This window comes from Eucyclogobius newberryi, unplaced genomic scaffold (assembly GCF_026437365.1).
Source record: "Eucyclogobius newberryi isolate DKJ021-1_F unplaced genomic scaffold, fEucNew1.0.hap1 SCAF_15, whole genome shotgun sequence".
In the NCBI taxonomy this organism is placed as follows: domain Eukaryota; kingdom Metazoa; phylum Chordata; class Actinopteri; order Gobiiformes; family Gobiidae; genus Eucyclogobius; species Eucyclogobius newberryi.
In genome coordinates this window covers 6,007,431-6,018,290 of record NW_027315779.1, presented here as the reverse complement: position 1 = coordinate 6,018,290, position 10,860 = coordinate 6,007,431, and the positions used below count along the sequence as shown (strand labels likewise).

Below are 10,860 nucleotides of genomic sequence, written 5' to 3'. Positions count from 1 at the left end.
ATGACTGCACAGAGACTCAAACTATCTCATGTTTTTCATGATAAAAACAAACCAGAGAAACCTTACAATGGTCACAACTTACACAACTGAAATGATATGTTTTGAAACATTTGGTCAGTTTCTATCTTTCTTGACGTCAGTGGGCAAGTGGAACATAATGAATTCAGCACGTGAAAGGAGAGATTATCTTTGACCTTTATTACATCATGTTAAACTCGGGCTGTGCCTAATTTACCTATTTCAAAATTGGGTGTGGAAACTTAAATATAGGTGGTGCTCTTCCAAAACTATTGTAAATATTAAGAATAAAGATTAGAAAAAACGCAACATCTACAGTCAACATTCAGACTGGTTTTCTTCCACCCAAATATAGTCATTTTATTTGACAGAGAAATGTGTATATGAAGCATATACAAGTACATAAAATGTTTGTACAATTTATGGCTTAGTCTAGATATTGTTTACATATTGTTCTGCAATGAATAGAGATAAAAAAACAAAAGCAACAGAGGAACAGACAGTTAAGTACAAAGTTAAGAGTGAAATAAATAGTGTAGGATAAATAAAACGTACATTCCACCATAAAATATATTCATAAATACTTCAATATTCTTCATTATGTTGTTTTTGCTTCTTACGTCTTATTTCATCTGGTGATATGAAACCCAAGCAGGCAGAGGATGAGACAAAGGATAGACACATGTGGACGCCGTGGACACTGTTGTTTGAGCTATGCCACTATTACTATTGTTGGTATTGGCGGCGGCGGCGGTTGTGGTCAGACTGGCCGTTGGAGTTGTGAAAGTGCAGGAGCCCACGTTACCGACGCCATCCACGACTACGATCTCTGCTGCAGGCGAACAACAGGTGGCCTCGTACGTCACCATTTTAGCATTGCTCAAAGCTATTCTGGAGGTCATGGTCCCGTTGCCCTGTCTGAGGTAGACGTCCTCCACACCAGTGCCGTTCCTGCCATTGTTGACCTTGACGTTGACCTTCCACCGGGATGAAACGCAGCTTTGAGAACAGACAAAGACTTCTTTTTTTCTTCTTCTTTTTTTTCAAGATGACATGGAACAATGAGCTTATCAGCTATTTTTGCTCCTGCTTATGATTTTTTTTGACACATGAGCAACTGAGATTCAGTTTTGTTTTGCTAATAGCGGTGTTATGTAACGTTAAATGGATTTGGTGGGTTTTAGAAGCTAAACCTTTTGCTAAATTAATTTTGGAGGTCCCAAGATCACTATGAGACTGTGGCAATGTTTTTGTTTTTTGAAACAGACCAGACTGGACTCTGACCTCTGCTCTCACGCAGACTAAACACAGATAGAGTTGAGTTTGCAGCTGTGAAAAGTTGTCATATCTGCAGCGAGGTCAAAGTACACAGGAGAATCACAGCAGATTACACAAACTATTAAAATTTAAAGCTTATAAAGCATCAAATATATTTAATAGTAGAACATAGCGACTGAAGAACTATGCTTACAGTTTCCTGCTGCAGAACTAATTGTTGTTGTGAGTGTTCTCTCACCTGTACAGGCTCTTGGCTCTGACCCTTGACCTCTACAGGCTCCTGGCTCTGACCCTGGCTTGCTTCGATCCTTGACCTCTCACCCTCGTTCTGCCACCGCTCTGACCATGGGAACAGTGGATGCCACAACGGGAAGTATTGAATATACTTTGAAACCATTAGTCAGGAAGTTAGTGCCATGCTATTGCTTTGCATTAAACAAAAAAAAGAAACTGAATTCTAATAAATAACGAATACTTAATAATTTGGAAATAAGAAATTAGGAGGTCTAAATCTACAAAAGTAATATTTTTCCTAAAGCTTGTGGTTAATTGCATGATGGTGATTTTTGTGTGTTTTTCGTCTGAGATGTTTCCAGAGAGAACCTGACATGCCATCATGGTCAGAGAGGATGTGGATGATACTGGTCCAGGGCAGAGGACGTGGCAGAGGGAGAGGACAGGAGGCCAAGGAGGCAGCAGAAGGATGTCAGGGACGTTTCACCTGACACAAAGAACACTGATGAAAAGTGTCACATCAAACCAGGTGAAACACACTGTGAGGAGATGTGAACATTAGGGATGGTGGAATGAGTAAGTTAAGTAAAATCATTGATTTTACAGCTTTAAAGGTTATTACTATGTGTTTTTGGATTGATTCTGAAATCTCAATCAATTTTAAATCAAGTCAAGAGTTTCACTGTATATCACAGTAAAATGCTCCATTTAAACAGACGTTTCACATTGTTAGTAAACTGGTAAAAGTAGATTTAAACTATTGAATAATGCTTTATGATGTAACTTCATTGAAACATAGACTTGAGCTGGGATAGAGGCTATGTTGTTATTGTTGTTAGCAGGGGGAAAGCTAATGGCTAAGTACAGCTACAACATGTGTCGGAGTTAAAGGGCCAGAGTCCCATTTGTCCTGAAATAGAGTATTAAATGCAGTAGACTATATTGATAATTAACTTTGTCAAATAGACTTAAATAAGTGTGATCATGGTACAATATCCACAAAAGTTAATATTTATAGAGAGAGAATCAAAAATAGTTTCAAAACCTAATTTAGTATGATTTCTTTTTTTTTAATTACAATAAAGAGTTAATTGCCTAAAGATTCACAGCCTAGTGGACATACAAAAGTGAAAAGGGAAAGATGAACTGTAAACTCAATTATATAAATATGATACTAGAAGCAAAGCATCAGAAGTGTAATCTATTTGTTTATTAGAATCATCTCAGAACATTAAAAGAATAAGTAAATTCAGCTGGTGTAAACTTAATTACTGAGAGTTCTGTATATTATTAAAGATCGAGAATGGTTGTTTTGATTGACAGCAATCAAAATATTGAAATGTTTTATTAAACTGGTTGCAACAAGAGGTAATGAACAACTTCTGAAAACTGTCAATATTTTGGGGAATGTGATCACAGGCAGGGCACTTCCTGTCCCCGACATAGTCACAGACAAGGCACTTCCTGTCCCCGACATAGTCACAGACAAGGCACTTCCTGTCCCCGACATAGTCACAGACAAGGCACTTCCTGTCCCCGACATAGTCACAGACAGGACACTTCCTGTCCCGGTGCAGTGTCCCCATGTCAGGTCCTGGACCTGTAAAATGATGTACTCCGGTGTTGGTGCTCGCGTGTGTTGGAGCTCATGCCATGATCTATGCGTAGCAGTCTGATATTATAATATATCCATGGTAGCAGTGTGCCCATCACGCTGGCAGATGGCGCACATCTGCACTATAAAAACTTCCTAGCTCTTGCGTCCCATGTCTGCCACTTCCGCATTCCGGTTGGTCGTGAGGGTTGTCTCAGAAGGGCCAGGTAAACTTCTTTCTAAATGTCCCGCAAAATCTATGCATTTAAGTACTTTTAAGACTAGCGATTGTGTACTTTAGTGCCGTTGGATGCTGGACGCCGCATGTCGCCACCCTCCATTGCGCCCCATTTCAAGTGTGGTCCGGGGTCCTCCGTGTAGCCGGCTACGAGGTGGTCATGTCCCCAGCTGGGGCCCTTGGTGTAGCTGGTACCGGGCGGGTTGGACAGGAATGTAATGGCTCGTCGTGGGGGCCTAACGTGGTGCGTCTTGGACTATGAATATCCAAAGGCACTGGCCCTTTTCTTTTACTAGCCTTTTACTCGCCCTGTTAATCACCGTTTTCTGTTTTGTTTACCATTTTCTGTTTTCTTTTACAGTCGGAACATTGTATATTGTGACCATGTGTACTTTACGTAATATGACTAAAGATGATCACAAACTGTAAATACCACCAGTTAAACTGCTAACCGAAAATAATTTATGTAACTTATTCAGCACTGCCTCATCAATGAACGTACCTGAGTGCGCCTTTTAATGTTTCCTATATGGTCCTGGGCCCATTTATGCCCAGGTGGTGTTATTGGTCTTTTTAATTTAACTTATCACAATATCAAAACACCTCGCTTGCTACATATGGATGATGTATGGATGATGTATGGATGATGTATGGATGATGTATGGATAATGTATGGATGATGCGTGTGCGTAAAACTTGTCGCTTTTTGGCTGTGCCAAACACGATCCGGGCGTCAGGAGGAGCTGAGAGGAAGCGCAGACGGATGTTTGTGTTCTGTGTGTTTTACTGAGTTTGTCTAAGGGATCACAAAAGGTTAGAATCCGGGCATAAAACTTAAGTGCACACAATGAGCGCGTGAGAATAGTGACTGTGCGCAAAGTGCCCACGTAGAGAAACAACTTAGAGGAGCAGAGAACGTGTGAATATAACAGCGAGGCTGCTCCTCCTGTCTGAGGGCGGCTGTGGCGCGGAGCACGCCTGCTGTTTGAGCCCATGTTGCACTACGGCTACAACATGGAGAAAGTAAAGCGTTTATCCAACTGTCAGTGAATGATGCGTAACAGGAAAGGTGCTGCTAAACGCAGTGCCTTGTCTTGTAATTAACACACACGTAAGACATTGTTTTAAAGGCCAGGAAACACTTTAACATCTATTTCAGGCTTTTATGTAGTTCTAAACTGTCAACTCATCCAAGCCCGTTCTTGTGCGTCCTGACCGTGGTGCTGAAAGTGAACTGATCACGTCACTTTCAATCGGCCCCTAAACTACGACTTTTTTCTCATTAATTAAGGAGTTTCTTGTCGTTAATTTACGACTTTTTTCTGACTTCGACCTTTTTCTTAATAATTAATGTCTTTTTTCTCATCAATTAATGACATTATTCTCGTAGTGCAGCGCTTTTTTTTTTTGGTTGGCCCTTATTTTGGACTTCATGTGTCACTAACATTATGTTTGTTTGTGTGAGTGTGAATGAATGAAATTGTCTTGTCTATGTTTACGGACTCATCTTTAACATATTTTCTGAATTTTCAAATAACATCAGGTTAATATGAGCTCGTTTTCAGGTTTTCTTAGGTAATTGACAGAAGCACATGATCCAGAGAGTGGATCATGTGACAGAACCAAGAATTACAGTGTGCAGGAGTTGTTGTTTTTGTGTATGTGTTGTTCTTTATCTTAACTGTGTGAAACTATGTTCACATGCACAGAGGGTCATCAGAGGGTCATCAGAGGGTCATCAGAGGGTCATCAGAGGGTCAGAGGGTCATGTGGATTCAATATAGAGTCAAAGAATCTGATAACTACAAAACTGGTCCATGAGGTGAATTTAGTGTATGCCTCAATTTACACTGAGCTTCTATTTGGATTCAAAATTAGTGTGGCATGACATGCGGTGAGGTGCCCGCTGAAGACGCTCTCTAATACACAGTTTAAGAAATACCAACAACACCACCTGGACATTAATGGGCCCAGGACCATATTAAAACTAAAGGCGCACAGGTTCATTCACTTTGATTAAAAAGGAGGCCATTCAGATACGTTACATTGATTTATTATAAATAGATATACATTTTTGTTAAGACAAAGCATTGCAGTAAAGGAGTAAAGACAAGGCATAAAGGGCATTTCAGTCAAGGCATAAAGCAAGGCATCAAAGACAAGGCATCAAAGACAAGGCATCAAAGACAAGGCAGCAAAGACAAGGCAGCGACGGGCTGGTGGCTCAACCCCGAAGCTTTTTTCTGTATCGGCTCTTGAGCGCGCACCCTTGACGGGTAATAGCTGACCGCATCATAGCCGGACACATCGGACCCCAGCTTCAACACATGTGCCAGCCACCAGAGCGACAGACCACGAGCGCAATGAAGCGGTGTGCGACGGGGCCCAGCCCCGTCGCACACCGCAAATAAATGGATTTGCTAAAAGAAAATTGTGATGGACTAAATTAATATTGTTATTCTGATAGATACGAATAAGAATGATTTAGCTTCAAAATGTACAATCATATGCCCATACCTGTAATCTTCAGGGAGTGGGGGTTTGTTGAACGCATCCGCATTTCCCACAATCCCACTTCTATTTTCATGATTAAAGCTTGGAGGTTTCCAACAGCCACAGTTGAAGTGACGAGTGATCCATTTGTGGCAGTTCCCTCCTGAACCACACCTAAGACCAGACAGAGGCCAGCAAGTGGTTCAGAACAGAGGATTCAAGTGTTTGTCTGCATGCAACGTTTGTAATGAAAATACCAGATCAATATTTACTTTTCTGTCTAATTCTGCTGTATTATTCTAAGGACCTATCTTTTCATTGTGAGTATTTTTAATATTAGATGTAAGTTTATTCTTGGAAAAGATTGTCTTTAAATGAGGGCGATGTGTTTGCAAAACTGTAAAAGTAAAGATTATCTCTGACAGAACCTCCACAAAGAGCTACACCGCTTCACTTCCGTTAGCTCTGGGACAGAAGATTCACTTCTTTTTTGAAAACATAAATCACCTGTGGGGCTGACCAGAAGGAAGTCCCTGCTGGTCCCAGTTATGTAGATGGTGAGGTTTGTCACAGTTTCATCCACTGTGAAGGTGAAATTTTCCAACTTTCCAGGGTTCCTGACGGTCTGCAGAAGGGTCACCTTGAAGAGTGGACAATATTGTGCCAAATATTTTATTTGTTTTATTCTAAGTATGCTTCATTAATAGTTCATGTAACGTATGACATTTTAGCCAGGGCTGATTCTCAATGTGCGTCTTTACAAGGGCTTTTACATAAAATACAGTAACAATTAAAATATAACCAGTTTTCAAAAATAAAAACATATGAATGACAATCTGCTGCTTGCTAAGGTAAAATCCCACTATAATCAGTTTTTGAACATAATGTAAAATCATGATGTACTTATAACATGTACACTTATAGTTCTATACTGAGTACCCCCAAAAAAGCATGATATGTCTCCTTTTAAATGGTTAAAAATAAAGTCATTGTTTTTACACCGTACCACATTTGATTGTGAAGTTTCTAGAACAGCATTGGTTGCCTCCAAGAGCTGATTTTTTGTCACTTCCACAGCCTGGCCTCCCGAAGCAAAAGCCAGGTCCTTGTACACTTGACTGTCTGAACCCGACAGGCGAACTTTGGTCTGCTGATTTCCACTGTCGACGGAAACTAGAAAAACTAGTTATCATGAAATTTACCTAAATATAACAAAAGAAAAACAGCAATCCTTTTACATAATGTAGGTTTGCAGGTTTGGGTTCAAAACGAATGTAACACGCTTACCACAGATTCTGTCCTTTCTATTAATGCAACCACTGTACTTTTCAAGTGAGCGTCTTTCGCTCCAGCATCAGTGAAGACATAAATCTCAGAGCCAATAGGGGCATTTGTTAGAGCCAGCTATGTACTAACGAGTTAATGTTTATGGCATGTTTTTATTTTAAAGCACTTCATATTTGAGGCATCACCTGCAATCCAGAAAGAGACATTTCAGGGGCATCTCCACCACCGCTTGGAGTCAGTGCATTTATGGCATTTTTGAATTTAGTTGCATCAGTTGTCTTCATAAGGGGGCCAAAGTCTAAAATAACATATAAAAAAATATTTTAGACTTAACAACAAGAACATCCTTAAACAGCAATCTAAGTCCTTTAAAAACAGTAACATTACCAGGGTCGTTAAAAGGCACGAGAATTTAAACTGAAGGCTCATTCTTTGTTCCCACTCTTCTGTTTATTATTTCTGAAGTGACTTCTCTCACTGCTGCAATATCATCACTTCCTGTTGTGTCAATCACAAAACACAGGGCTTTTACAGGGATTACCCCCAACATTCTGTGGACAGAGGAACCAATCATGTCTTCTTGAATGCAAACATGAGTCAGATTTTGTAGAATTTCATCTTTTTCACTGATGACTTTCGACTTATTAAAAACTTAAACTGGTTTTAGTAGATATTGTACCGTAGAAACTCTTTGTCTCCTGCAGCTCCGCGCACATCATTCAGCAGCTCAGAGGTCGCAGCTACAGCGACAGTAGCGGCTCGAACGTGCAGGTGTCCATGACTTGATGTTGAAGTGTCCTTGTTTATTCCACCTTTAGGAGTTATCAGTGCTGATGCATCTAGAAAATTACCGTGACTGCATTTTCCCTTTCCTGTAAGTAACAAAACAAATTACATTTTGTTAAACACAGTTTACATTTTTACAAATTAATGTATAAATAAAAACTTTGAAAATGATATGCCCACCTAATGGTTTGATTATGAAATAGCCTGATGTCAGGACTTTTTCACTGAGGATATCTTCTAAAATGTTGTCTGTGCAATCATCTCCATCGCAGTCGCGACAGGTTGGCCTTGATTCATCTTGAGGACAATTTCATAGTAAAGTTATTTAAAATTAATGTTATACATTTACTATTTGTTTTACCTGCTATTTGGCCAATGCTTTCCTGTTTGCTGATCACGTTAGAATTTGGCCTGTCATTTCCCATTTCAATCCAGTTACTGTGACTGTAAAAATCCTAAATAATTTCACAATTTCACATGTTAAGGTTTAATATTAAGGACATGACTAATCTCAAAACCGTATCATCACCTGTAAAGTATGTAAGATTACTCCAAGATTGAATCTTGCATTATACATATTGTCTTTCTTGATGCTGGCCTTCACGGCGTCTAATCCGACTGTGATGTGCTTCTTTCTGTCATTAAATTCTTCATTATCAAAATGTCGACTTGCGGTAAATGGATAATCAAAATCCACGTGTTTATTTGTATCTTTAATGAAAAACTTGTTGTTGCCAAAAGCCTTCCCTGCTTCCTGGGCTGCACATGCTGCCAGTACATTTTCTGTGGTGAGCGATGCCTGTAACAAAACGTTTAGCTCAAATTACCACATGCAATGAGTCCCAAATATGCATTCTGACATATGTTTATACAGTTAACATGGAGTTCTTACAGGGAAAGTAAAGTCCAAGCCATCAGCTTCAGCCACAGCGCGACAGGCATGTGTGGTGACATTCAGGATGGCCTGTTCTGTAATGCTCTGATGAGTCCACGTATGGCCCCATGTGATTTTAAAACCAATGGCTCCAGGTAACAGGGACACAAGTGTCAGTAAGAACAAGCCAGGCATCTTCTCACAGTGCCACAGCCTCAGCCAAAGATTCTGTAAAAACATTTATCACCAGATCAGGATTAACGTGCAATAATATTATGTAATCATGACAATTTGAAGATTTCTGTTTTGCACAATTTAGGAAAAATGTCATTTTCACAAATAAATACTAAATGTTACATTCAGTTATCAAATACTAAAGCTGTGATGGTATATAATAAAATGAATATAATATAATATGTCCTTTGTTAAGTTTAATATTGAGACAAGGTTTTGTCTGTACAGATTAAATGGATGAAAAGTAGCACTGTAGCCAGGGCCGGCCCAGCCTATAAGCGAACTAAGCAGCCGCGTAGGGCCCCGAGGCTTTAATAGGGCCCCCAATCTGGCAACCCGTTTTATGCGAAGTGCAAGCGCAGCGTGCGCCACTAGTGTAGTAGTGCTGCTGGCGCGGCAGCGCACACAGCGGTAACATAACGCACAAACCGCAGTTATTTGTAATTATAATCTGGCAACCAAGGCACCAAACCTGCGCTGATTGGGCAACTTCATTGTGCGCGAGCAGAAGACCAAAACATGAAACAAGAAACTGCATGAAAACAAGAAACTGCAAACTCAACAACACTCTCCAGGTATTGAACTTATCTTACAAAGAGACGGTTAATGCTGCTGTTTAAAACAACACGATTCTGTCACGTTAGTTCGCTCAGGGTGGAGGCGACGAGAGCTCTGCCCCGCGCACAATAATATGTGTGAATGAAAGATAATAAGCTTAACATTTACACCAGCCCCGTAGTGTTAGCTGCAGGTGAGGCCGGGGAGGGGCGTCTGTGCCCCGGGTCACTAAGTTCCGTCTCGTCCAGAACCTCTGACGTGAGACTTTGGAGTGAACAGTGTGCGGCCCCTGTCCCGGGCCCCTGTCCCGGGCCCCTGTGCAGCCTCAGTTAGAGATGAGAGGGTTTGAGTTTGCGTCCCCTCTCTCTCACATCACCATGTGTGAGATCAATCGTGACTCGTGATGTCTGTTTGACTTCTTAACATGCAATAAGAGGAACGTAAAGGTTTATGCGTGTACGGTCCATCAGCCAATCACATCGCAGCATTGTTTCATGCAGGAGTCCAGTGTGTGATGTTCTGATCAGAACAAACATTTATATTGTAATTAACTTTTAATAGAGCAATAAAACATTTCAATTTATTTAAAAAGCATCATTAGACTATTTGTTATAAATTATAATAAATTGATAGTGAAAAATAACCAGACATATTATGATTACGTCTGTTATAGAATAAAACTATATATTTTTTATAAAAGTGGCAAAGTTGCAGAAACGCAGTCGCTTCACTATAGCTAGGTTTGGACTTTCACTTCTCGTTCTGTTCATTCTCTGGGAATAACATGTTTGCACTGTTTTATCAGTGTTAATTGTTAATCAAGCAATGCTTATGCCATTTGTTTAATTCAATATAACTTGTTTTGTCACTTTAGCAAGAAGGAACAGTTGGGAGCAGTAAAAGATAAATTAGTAAGGATAACTATTACTTTTACATTTTCAGTTAAAATGAATCAATTTGACCATAATTATTTTTCATAGCCAATATTGTATTGAGTAATTAAGTACTAATGTATTAATAACTGGCTTTAGTCATTTTCTCCTGGCACAGTTTCATCACGACATCATTTTATAGCATTACAACCTCAACATTTTACTCTTACTTTATCCGGCTGGACCACATTAAAATGCACCAGAAGACCCAAAAAAGGTCTGAAAATTTCTGGGGGAGGGCCCCCAGACCCCCCCTGTTCATTCATTTAAACTAATGTGCTAATGTGGCTGTAGACCTTTAACGCCCACAAATACGCCCAAAAACATATCTGGG

General features: G+C 40.0%; 1 pseudogene; it reads right to left on the bottom strand.

Moving 5' to 3' along the window:
- Positions 1-641: 641 nt before the first annotated feature.
- Positions 642-8,999, bottom strand: LOC140360431 (von Willebrand factor A domain-containing protein 7-like; annotated as a pseudogene).
- Between the last annotated feature and the right edge of the window lie 1,861 nt (positions 9,000-10,860).